The sequence below is a fragment of the Solanum pennellii genome, chromosome 1 (assembly GCF_001406875.1).
Source record: "Solanum pennellii chromosome 1, SPENNV200".
Classification (NCBI taxonomy): Eukaryota; Viridiplantae; Streptophyta; class Magnoliopsida; order Solanales; family Solanaceae; genus Solanum; species Solanum pennellii.
This window is the reverse complement of record NC_028637.1, coordinates 46,269,023-46,281,253: the sequence shown is the minus strand read 5'-3', so window position 1 is coordinate 46,281,253 and position 12,231 is coordinate 46,269,023. Positions and strand designations below refer to the sequence as shown.

The following is a 12,231-nucleotide window of genomic DNA, read 5'->3' as shown; positions in this document are numbered from 1 at the left end:
CAATCTAATTATCTGCATCAATTTCAGGATCCAAAATAAAGTAAAAAATCCTAAGACTGTCAGTTGCATTACGAGTGAAAGAGAATTCAGACTCCCTTTTCTAATCTAACCTCAAGTGGAACCTTCCATTCCAGAATGCAGTCGCATTTCTTGGATAGCTAAAAAAGTTTAACTACTAATAGTAATAATACTAATACTTAGTTTCATCCTATTTTTTCCAATGTAAGATTATGATGATATATGTTGAAATTGATTCATTAGGTGTCCACTTTTCTGTCGAGTTTCTTTCTACGCCTACTTGATTTATGCCTTTTTAGTCATTGTTCTCTAATTTGGGTGCATAGAGTTGCTTCTATAAATTATTATAGTAAGAAGGTAGTTTAATTTGCTTAATAGAATTGTCAATGAAAAGGCATTTCATAAGGCTCATTTAACTAAAAATCACAAGAGCATAAGGGGTGCACTTAGACTGCAAAACAAATGTAGTAATTGCTTGTAGACTTTAAAGATGTTGCCAAGTCATTACATTGAATGAAGAACTGAATGTTGTCATTATCAACATATTTCTATTTTCCCTTGAAAACATATCAATTAAATCTTTACTAATGAAACTTAAGAATCATGGAGCAAGTATCATCTGTTTGGTGGCTCTCATGAAATTATAAATTGGAAAAACCTCATGAGGACCTATTTGGTGGAAAGTGATGCAGAGTTGTATGATTCAACTTCTTATTTGTCTTGGTAATCCTTATGAAAAGGATTCAAATACTACAGTGACTCGCATAAATTTTAATTAATCACCTTACTGGAATTTTAGATATATTAGAGATATATTAGAAGCTTAGACTTGATAATAGCAGGATTTGTGTTGAGTGAGACTCAACGTATTACTTCTCTTGATCTCTATTTTTCTGGTTGGAGAGTTAGAAGGTTGGAATTAACAAAAATACAAAAGAGCAGGTGAAGATTAGGAGAAGAGTGTTGTTTTAGGTGGTTGAATGTTTGGAATTCAGATGTAAACAGAGTTTTGGCAGAGGTTGTGAAGCTTGGGCAAAATGGACAATATTGATCAAAAGAAAGGAGTGGTTGTCCACTTTTTCCAAGATTTAAACCTCTGCCAGACTTCAGCTTAAAATCAAATGAATTCAATACATTCTGCTACTGAATCAAACAATACTCTTCTCCTAATATTCAGTTGCTCTTCTGCATTATTAGTTCGAGCCTTCTGATTCTCTAATTGGACAAAGAGATCAAGAACAATAATACGTTGAGTCTCACTCAACATAAATCTTTCCTTTATCAAGTTTGGCTTCTAATTATATCTCTAATATATCTAAACTCCCATTAATGTGATTCGTTGAAATTTATCAAATTCGATTTAGTAGTTGAATCCTTTTCACCTACTTCAACAAGAGAAACAAAAGAGGTTGTGTCCAACAACTCTTTATCACCTTCTAGAAAACGGGTCCTCATATAGGTTTTTCGATTCATGATTTCTTGAGATCCATCAGACAAATGATACATGCTCCCATAATCAGAATTTCCATCAGTAAAGATTTTACTAATAGTTTTTAAGGAAAAAATGAAAGTATATTGATATCAAGATTTAATTAATATTTTTTTAAGGAAAAAATAGAAGTATACTGATATCATCAGATTCTTAAATGGCAGAGAAAACAAAAGGAAAGAAACTAAACATCATTATAATTACCATCAGTAGTAGCTATTTATAGAGTTGTAATCAGTGTTTTCAAAAATGTTTTTGGGCGATTCTGAGGGCGGGGAGTACCAAAAATGCTTCGGACGCAAATTGATAAGTCCTAGAATTTGAGGCGTAAGGTCTAAGCATAAATCCATAAGTTCTGGGCGTAAAAAATGTATGCCTTAGTGGTTTTAATTATTATTATTACTATTTTTGCTTTAAATCATACTTTTTTACTGTAGTGATATTTCCCAAATAGTAATTATAATACTTTTGTTTCTTCATTATTGGTTATTAATATCTATCTCAAATAAAAGTCATAATTATTTTTCTATACTATTATAGTTTATATATAAAAATTTACTTGTAAAATCATTGAAAGTTCAATTTTACTTTTGCTTTATTTTCTTAGTAATAAAATTATGAAATTGAATATACATGAGACTATGCCCTGTAGATCCATGGAACTTACTCCCCATGTCTCCAGGCTTACGTCTCGCCCCGTACTACATAAAATATCTCATCTCACACCCCCACCTTTTAAAACACTGGCTGTAACTGCCTCCTGAGATAGAGAGTTCCAAACTTAAGCGTAACATCTCGTAACTCTAAATAGCTAAGAATCTAAAAATAATCACTTTTGAAAAGAAAGGAGAAAATCTAGAAAAAAAAATTAAAGTGAGTTTTGGTCATTTTCAATCGGTCATAACTCCTATCTCAGGATGATTTAAAGGTAGTTCTTGATATGGTTGAAAATTCCTAGGAAAGATTTTTTTAACAAAGCCGAGTTTTTGCATTTTCGATATCGTATGAGAGAGATATGCATATCGAAAGTTAGGCTGTTGGATTGAGGAAGGTCCCAATCTGTATTTAAGCAAGGGAAAACTAGTATTTTCACCAATTAATTTCTAATTTTGTTTTAGGAATTTAATTGGGGTAAAAACAAGTTTAGTTCATATAGAAAATTAGCTTTACGCTCAGGTTTTGGAGAATAGAGACGAGAAGAAGGAAAGAGAGAAAAGTCAAGGATTCGCCAAGACCACCAAGGATTTGCGTGGTGGGATTTGTCCGTGGTGATCCCTATCAAGGTATATGAGATCTTTCTTGTTGGTTTAATTCATCCAGGCACCAAACTTGTTTCAATTAAGTGTGAGTTCTTGATGAATCTTATCGAATTCCTATTGGTTGAGTTGTTTGAATGCCCATTGATGTTGATTCATAATATCTGAGTTATATTTCGAGTTAGATCTATTGTGTATTAAAGGTATTAATGATCATAAGGGTTTTGAAAAATAACTATGGAGGGTTAGGCATTTTACGATAAAAAAACGAGAGAAGAAAACTGTAAAAACACATCTGGGTAGCACCAGGCGCGGCATGCCCCATCTGCGCCAGAAGTCCTGGGGCGGCGCACATTCAGTGCGCTAGAATGGTGTCTCAGACCAAATGATCTAGTGCCGAGCACCCCGAACGTACCCAAATCAGCATTTTTCGCCCAGTTTTAATGGTTTGTCCATTTTAAGTCCTTCTAATGTATATTAACACTCTCCAGTGATTCTAATTACTTCAATTGATTTCTGAACACCTAGGAATCACCAAAGAACAGGAATCATAACCTTGATTCCATAATCCAATTCAAGGAAAGTTAAGATCAAAGTCAAAGCAGTTAAGAGTTAAGTCTAGAAAACTAAGTCAAGGCAAAGTTCTTAAAGGTTTTCAAGAGTCTTTACTAAATGTTTTAACTTCGTTTTAAGACTCAAGTTCCAAGTTAAAGTAAAGAGTAAAAATTTAAAGTCTCTTCTTCAACGAAATATAACAGAACTATATATCCCCTAAGATTTGATTTAAGACTTAACTTTCAAGTTAATTAAAGAACAAAAAGAGTTGAGTTCATTTCTAAAAAGTCATAAGGGAACTAAGTATTCCTTGAATGTTTATAAATGTTTTCACATTTAAGTTAAAAGAAAACTAAGATTTTCAAAATAGTTTTGAGCAAGAAAAAGGAACGTTGATTTTAAGAGAGCATTTTAAAGCTAAGTGTTGAGCACTTATCTCAACCCAGAGAAGGAAGTTGTTTTAAAAGCATGAGATAAATTATATTTTGGGAGTAGTATTGAGCACCGATGTGGTGATGAGAGTTCATATTAACTCAAGTCTACATGAAATCTATGTATCCATCATGGGTATTAACGGGTCATACTTTTTAGATGATCACGTAAGTTAAGCTAATGGATCTACTGAGTTAAGTAGTTCTATGCGACGACAAAGTATACGACTGTTCTGACAGCGTGGACAAAATGATGTATTATCACATAGGCTCATAGTGTGGTTGTCGGTTAGAGAAACTCCCACAAAAGCTATATTACTTCATATATAATTAAAGTTGAATTTGTTATTGCTTTTCATTAACGAACTAAGTGTTTACTTGTTTTACAAGCTTTTATATATTGTATGTGTATTATTGCTTTATATTTAGTCAAGTTATCATGAGTTGAGTAGAGCCAATGTAAGGGTTTCTTCTTACTCTTTTCAAGCTTAAGTTTTATTAGCATTTCAACTTGCATACTCGTACATTCAATGTACTGATACCAGTTGTCTTGCATCATATCAAAATGAGATGCAGGAAACCAGGATCAACATCATCCAGTGCCTCGTTGATCCAGCTGAGCACTCGGAGTCAGTGGTGAGTCTCCTTGCATTCTGAAGGACACATTTAGATGCTTTTCTGTCTTTCTTTTATAGGATGTTGTGGAGTATGTCCTAATATCCATCTTAGAATTATAGAGGCTTCATAGACAGATAGATGGTTAGATAGTTTAGTTTTGAGTCTCTGATTATTTGCATTACAGATATTATTGTGAGGCTTAAGTGTCATTTTGGATATATATTTAATTCAAGTTGCTTTTATGAGAATGTTTCTTGTATAAAGTTAAATCTTCTGCTGAGTTATGTAAGTCAGGCCAAGGGTCTGATCAAGCCAGAAATGGTCATTTGGGTGCTGACCACGTCCACGGTGTAGACTCGGAGCGTGACATTAAGTCTAGACTAGAACAAAGGAGAATAAGTTATCTTTCACATGTAATGCTACTGACCGTCTTATAATTTCCTATCCTATTTAGATCCTGAAAATGATAGAGATAAGATCAGTCTAGTACATTATATTGTTTTTTTCCCTTTATAATAAAATGCTATAATACAAAAATAGCAATTCAACAATTGCAATGACACCTCCATCCAAAATCAGTTGGGTTTTGCATATAAATTCTCAACATCCATTTTTTTCCATCTTCACCAATTTTTTTCCAAACTAAATAATTTGTACAATTCAACAAACTTACATATTGGTGGTTTTCAAGATAGGTTGTGGTTTTCGGTCAATTCCACAATCATGAAGCTCTACCAACCACGTAGATATTGGATAACTGAATTCACCAAAAACTTAAGAAAATGAAAAGTAATCAGTTAAGTACGTTTCTTCTTGGAAGACATTGAACTTAGTCACCGATGATTTTTATCAATAAATAAAGAAAAAAGAAAAATCAAAAACTTTGTTCCGTTGGCCTTAATTTTTATAGATGAACTTCTTAGAGTACTTCTAATTGGTCAGTAATGTAGATACGTAATTTTTGACCGAACATAAGTTTTACATTATTTTATTTCTTAAATGTTTTATAAGTCTAAACTAGATATTTTAATTTCATCTTATTTTGATGAGTTTATTTTAAAAGATTCGAAAAATAACGAAAAAGTATTATATTTTGTTTTAGTTTAATAAATAAGCTAGTATTTTTTAATTATAATTTATTATTAACTTCTCAACTTTTGTTAGTTTTAAAAAAACAGTTAATCAATATTATATTATATTATATTATATCATTACAAAATTAAAATTCACTCCACCCCACTTCCCTTTCTACCCATGTACACCTACCTACACAGACGTATTTTTCCCAACCTACAGAAACACAACACATGCACATACACTACTATATACCTATTTTTCCCAACCTACAGAAAAGACACAAATAATCAGAAAGATACACCAAAAAAAACATACAAAAAATCAGGAAAAAAAAATTCAGCATCATTAAAAAAAATAAAAAAAAAATCACAAACACCAAGAACCATGAGCAAAACAAACAAAAATACAAACACACATCCACACCAAAAAAAAAAAGAAGAGCGTTCTAATTTAGTTTTGGTCAAGATTTTTGCGGTTCTTACTTCTTGTTTTAAGGTTCAATTTTACTTCTTTGATTTATCATGAAATTTAATGTAATTTGACTCAAACGAACAGATTGTTAGCTATTATATATCTGTAAATAAATGATGATAGCTTTAACAATGATTACTTTTTATTTTATTTATTTCTATTTTTTAGTTGTGACCTCTTAAAAATGAACGGATTATAACATTGTTTTTGTCTTGATTTAGGCAATAATGATAATGTTGGTACAATTAGACAACAATAAATAAAAAAATAAATTATTATTATTATATTTTATCAAACACAAAATGGGATTTGTTTTTAACAATTCTTTATTGTTTTATTTTATTAGAAAGTGCATACTTAATTTTGACATTAACTTTAAGAGTAATAAAAATATAAAATATTAACATATAAAATAAACGATATAGAAATAATGTCAAAAGTATATAGTGTATCCTCAACATTTAGATTTATTTTACATTATTTAGTTTTATGAATGAAGGAAAAATATTTGTTTAAATGACTAGTTGAGTTTTAGACATATTAATAAATATTTGTTTCAATTAAGAATGTGGATACACATCTTTTTTTAAGACAGTAAAAGAAATGCAAGATGCAGTGACGCACCTTGTATAAAAAAATAAATAACTTTTATTAATTTAAAGTAACACTTATAGACAATTACTAGGTAAATTATCTGCGCTTCACGCGGTGGTGAATTACGTCAATAATCTACTTCTAACATTTGATAATATAAGTGTTTTCGAGAGGGTACAACCCTATGATAAATTTTCAAGAATATTTTATCCAAAGAAGATAGAAATGTTTTGTAATCTTAAAAAAATAAATTGATTCTACGTGTTTATGGATTTTGTTATTAATTCTTCTTTTTACTGTAGTGGTCATCATCAAAGTCTTTCGAAAATATATGTAATTATTTGATTTTCTATATTTTTATTTTTAAAAAGTGGTACAAACATTTTATTTATCAACTGCGAGAGTTTTCCTCATATTCAAGGCATCTACATACATAATCTGAATATTATATATCTTATATAATTTATTGTGTACTTAATAACTTTATTAAAATATAAAAACACATTTCTTAGATTTCAATGAAATAACGTATGTTGCTCGAAATTGGATTAAATGATGTATTCGCAAGTCCCTCATTCAAAATCACACGAAGTCAATGACACTACTTTGATAGACAAAAGACATATTTTGGCATTTATGTTTCGATCAGTATAGTTAAAACTTTTTTTTTGTGACTTTTAATCTAATGTTTATAAGGAGATAATTATTTCTTTAATATTTGATTAATGTAGATTCATCCTACTTTGAGGGGTAATTCATTGACTCCAACCCAACATTTGAACCCCAAAGGTTTGACTAAGGTTGAGTACAATATTTACCATCCCGCTATATTCCTTTATTTTTTGGATGTCACTAGTAGATTAAATGCCTCGATAAGATAAAAAGTTGAATAAATAAAACTCTAAGGTAGTCTAGAACCACATATCTTTTGAACACTAAATTCCCTTCTTGGATATCCCATGGATCTTTTAGCCACTGAAAACTCTACAAAGATCAAAGTCATCTATTTTACAAGTTTAAGAATTCTAATATACATGACACCAATAGTCTAATGATTACATTAAACTCTTGATTAACATATCTTTACTTCAACATAATGATCAAAAACATAAACATAAACAACAAAGTTTTAAACATGTACTTAAAAATAAAAATTAATAAAATAAGCATAAATTAATGACTGCAAAAAGCATAACAGGATCTTCAATAATAAAATCAAACATAAAGAAAAAGTTGATACCCCTCAATGCACATTGCCCCCTTAAGAAAATTATTTTATTCTAGTACCCGAGACTTAAAAGAATAGATCCTCTCAGGACAGAACGATTCTGTTCACCAGTGTGTTGATACAAAAATAATGGTGTCAGTGAGCCACTCAACGGAGAAAAATTTACAAATATTTAATTGTGAAGAAGAAGAAGAAGAAGTTCAGAAATTTCATTGTGTTAAAATTAGAGAAAATCTATCTATTTATAGACAACAAAAAGTAGTGTGAATAAATATTTATTGTGCCTTGTCGAAAAGGTCACAACTCTTTGGTCAAGTCACAATCTTTCATAAAAGTCACAATTTTTATTTATAAAAGTTGCAACTCTTCATAAAATTTGCAACTCTTCGTTAAAGTTAAAACTCTTCATAAAAGTTTCAACTCTTCGTAAAAATTGTAACTCTTTGTAAATGTCACAACTTTTCATAAAAAGTCAACACTTTTTGTCAAAGTCGCAACTTTTAACAAAAACACAACCTTTCATAAAAGGGAAACTTATTTTGGAAATAAATAAGTTAAAAGAGAATTCTGGTTTGTGGTTGCGCCACATAGGCGGGCATAGGGTTTTGTTTTATATAAATATATGATTAGGTGAAATGCGAAGTAGACAGTTATGTCTCTAAATGTCAAGATCAAGAATACAGTTATGCATCCAGTTTAAGACTAATAAAAATTCAACAATAAAAACATGAGCGAACCTGTAGCATATAAAATATACTCAAAAAATAGTTAAAAGAAGTATAAGTCAATACAAGTGACCGTGTTAGAACCACAAGACTCGAGGGATGCCTAATACCTTCTCCTTCGTCAACAGAATTACTTACCCAAATTTCTGGTTTGCAAACCAAACAAAAGAGGCATTTCCTTTTTTTATTAAGGATTAAACAAAAAAAAAAAGGTGACTTAACACCATAACTCAATTCCAAGTGGCAACTTTGAAAAAAAAGTAATCCCTAATTCAATAATGTCACTTAAATTGGAATAACACTACCTCCGCCGCTGATGCACGAAAAAGGGGTCTCACAAGTCACACACTTTTATCCCAGAAATATGTATGATGAATCGTATTTATATGAATGTTTAGATCAGCTTGAAGAGATTAGTGAATGCACATAAAAAAAGAATATTTTAAGCATTTGTGTTTGGAGAGAAATATTTAATGAGTTCTTCAAGTTCCACACTGCCTAGAAAGAGGGATATAATTTAACATGTGACATATAAAATAGCCCAGCATAAAAAATGGAAAATCATACCTTTCTCGGCCTTTTAGCTAAGATCATGTATACTATCTGTTCTTATCAGTTTAATTTATAATATGTGAGTAATCAACTCACACAATATTAACTCTATTTCTCAAGGGAGAAGGTCCACCACGGCAACTTGACTCACACGATATTAACTCTATTTTAGAGGGGGAAGGCCTACCATGGTGGCTTGTTATTGGGGCCTTCATGGCACAATTATCTTCCTGACACTTAAATAAAGCACCAGCCTGGAATCGAACCTGTGTAAGTACCGTGACATAGTACTATTCTACCACTAGACCACTGGTGCTTAATGTTTTAAGAATACCATTTTAGCTACATACTCCCAAAGTATCACCCTAATGTAAGATCAAGTGTAGTATCTGGTAAAATCAAGTATAATACTTAAACTCTATTTTTGAGGGGATGTCCATATGGTATCTTGCTATTGAGATTCAGTACCTTAAAGCGCCTTTTGGCATTGCATTTATTCTTGCTTATCAATTTTTGGGGAACTATAAAAGCTCATTCTCAACACTCTCAAATCTCTAGAGGATCAAAAGGTTTGATTTGTGTTATTAATCGACAAATATTTAAAGATTCATGAAAAATAATTTGTGTTTCTTATTAGTTTTCAATATTTGTTCACAACAGAGGAATATGAGGGGAAGATCCATCACAGTAGCTTGCTATCAGGACCTTAAACGTCACCTAGGTGTTGCACTACTGCCTTAGCTCGGCGCACCCCACCAATTCTAATTGTAAACCTTTCTTTCAATTGTTTGTTGAAGGAGTTTCTCCGAGATCTAGGACAAATATATTAGTACTTAGGATTTTGGTGAATTTATTATTAACCTTTAACATTTTTGACCAAGATTGATACGTTGTGGTGGAAAATGTTATGTCAATAAATTGAATAAGCAATCTGTATAATTGATCAAACTTGTAGCAAGATAAGTAGGCTTGCTCAAGTGGGGGAGCATCTTCACATCAACCTGTAGGTTGACGGTTCAAGTCATGTTGTAGGGAAGGTGAAACTACTAGGGTGGGGTCGGTGAAGAGCATTTGATACTATAAAATCTTTTTCTCTGTCAGTAATGCAGCTTAGTAATAGGCAATACGACTCATGTTAGCACTCACAAAATAACTTTAAGATCACATGCATAAATCCGTACCTTATGTGACATTCTTGATTCTGTTACTGACCGCATCACCTCTTAAAGCTAAAAAAAATTCTTCATAGAAGAATGTTAGACATTTAGCAAAAGTACTAACATGACAAAGCGATCTACTCTTAATTTCAGCAACATTGTTGAAACTATTTGCCAGCTAACAAACCTAAATTGTTTCAGTCACTACTCTTTGATCAATGGAATTATAGATGATTAATGGAATTAAATTAGTTTAATATATAAAACCAGAGAGATGATTACTAGTTTAATTATATATGGAAGCTCTTATAGTCCCATACTGACTGAAAGAGAGATTTTATTCTACGAGTAACATATAAATTAGCGCGGTATAACACATGAAAAATCATACCTTTCTCGGCCTTTTGGCTAAGATCAAGTTTAGTATTTGTTCTTATCAGTTTAATTTCTGATATGTGAGTCATTGACTCACACGCTATTAACTCTATTTTTGGAGGGGGAAAGTCTAATACACTATCTTGCTATAGGGACCTTCAAGAGTCGCCTTGGTGTTGCACTATTGCCTTGGCCTAGCTCACCCCACCAATTCTAGTTTGAAAAACATTTTGTTTCATAACAGTTGTCATGATCCGAGAGTATACCCTAGAAGAAATGGCATCCTCAAGTAGGGACATGGTCTATTCGACTTCTCAGAGGTCTTGCACAAGCCCTTAGACATCATTAATCACATATATGTATGAAAAGTAGTGCGGAATTAAAAAGTTTCACAACAATAAAAGAATAGTTCAAAATCCCTTTCATAGAAAACATAGGAAATGCTAAATCTCCTTGTAGTCATCTTAGACACACAAATATAATGGGTCATAGCCCATACATCAACAAAATATAAAATATCAAAGTCTAATACAATATTTTTTGAAAAAATAGCTAAACATAGCTATGTCCTCGAATCATGTGAGGACATATCAAGACCTTCTTGAAAGGATGATAATTTTAAGCTTCACTTCAATAAACTTCTAACTTGTCACCTACGCCTTTAGAGATAATATAATATATGGAATTAGTACATTTAATTCACTAAGTATGATGACATGCAATAAAACCATGCTAAAACAAACATTTATTCATAGCATGCTTTTGTATTGATATACCGTGGTTTCACGGTATAATTAATACTTTTTCCTTAAGTTTAGTGTGTCCGAAAGTCTTTTTGTGCTAATTTTTATATAAGTTTCTCTTTGTTTTGTAGGAAATATGTCCAAAGCTGAATGCGGAGATTTTGAGCGAAGAAATGCAGAAGAGACCACCTACGGATCTTATGACGGTCCGTCAAGCTTGTGATGGTCCGTAGGTGGCAGTGTAGTGAAGCTGCTGAAGGAAGATGGGGAAGTCTAACCAAGTGTGGGGTTACGAAGCTTGTGACGGTCCGACGTGTCTATGACGGTCCGTCCTGCAGGTTCGTCATGAAGTTCAGAGAAGTAATCCCAGTACCCAGATTCCAAGAGTTGAAGTGTTTTGAAACGTAGACACTCGACGGACCGTTGTGCCTATGACGGTCCGTCATACTTGCCGTCGAGGGTAATGAAGAAGAGAAGCAGAAGAAATTGCACAAATATGGGACGACGGAGTCCATGACGGTCCTTCGTGACCACGACGATCCATCGTGAGGTCCGTCGACCCAGCCGCGTTTTGGCAGATTTCTAGCAAATAGAGTCCTTGTTTAATTAGGTTTTATTTTTTTTATAAATAGTTTGAAAAACCTCGTTTTTGAGGTTAGACTCTGTTAGGTTAGACTCTTAGATTGTTAAACTTCGTATTGGTAAACATTGTATTGGAAGATTCTTGATAATCATTAGACTTTTTGTGAGATTATTGATTACTTTGAGAATTCTTGCAAGTGATTTTTAGTGATTAATTAAGCAAACTTTTGGATTTTACTCTTTCTCATTGAAGTAAGTACATGAACTCTTATTTAATATATTTGAATATTGTGATTATGGCCATGAGTAACTAAACTCCATAACTAGGGTTGTGGGAACCATAGGCAAATAATGAGATAA

The 12,231-nt window shown here is 32.0% G+C and overlaps 1 non-coding gene and 1 pseudogene across 1 annotated transcript; both read left to right on the top strand.

Annotated features, from left to right (window-relative positions):
• The first annotated feature begins 9,025 nt into the window (after positions 1-9,025).
• Positions 9,026-9,238, top strand: LOC114075763 (annotated as a pseudogene).
• Positions 9,239-10,558: 1,320 nt separating this feature from the next.
• Positions 10,559-10,754, top strand: LOC114075755. Its single transcript, XR_003576148.1, has one exon. It is a non-coding gene; the product is annotated as a U2 spliceosomal RNA (small nuclear RNA).
• The last annotated feature ends 1,477 nt before the right edge of the window (positions 10,755-12,231 follow it).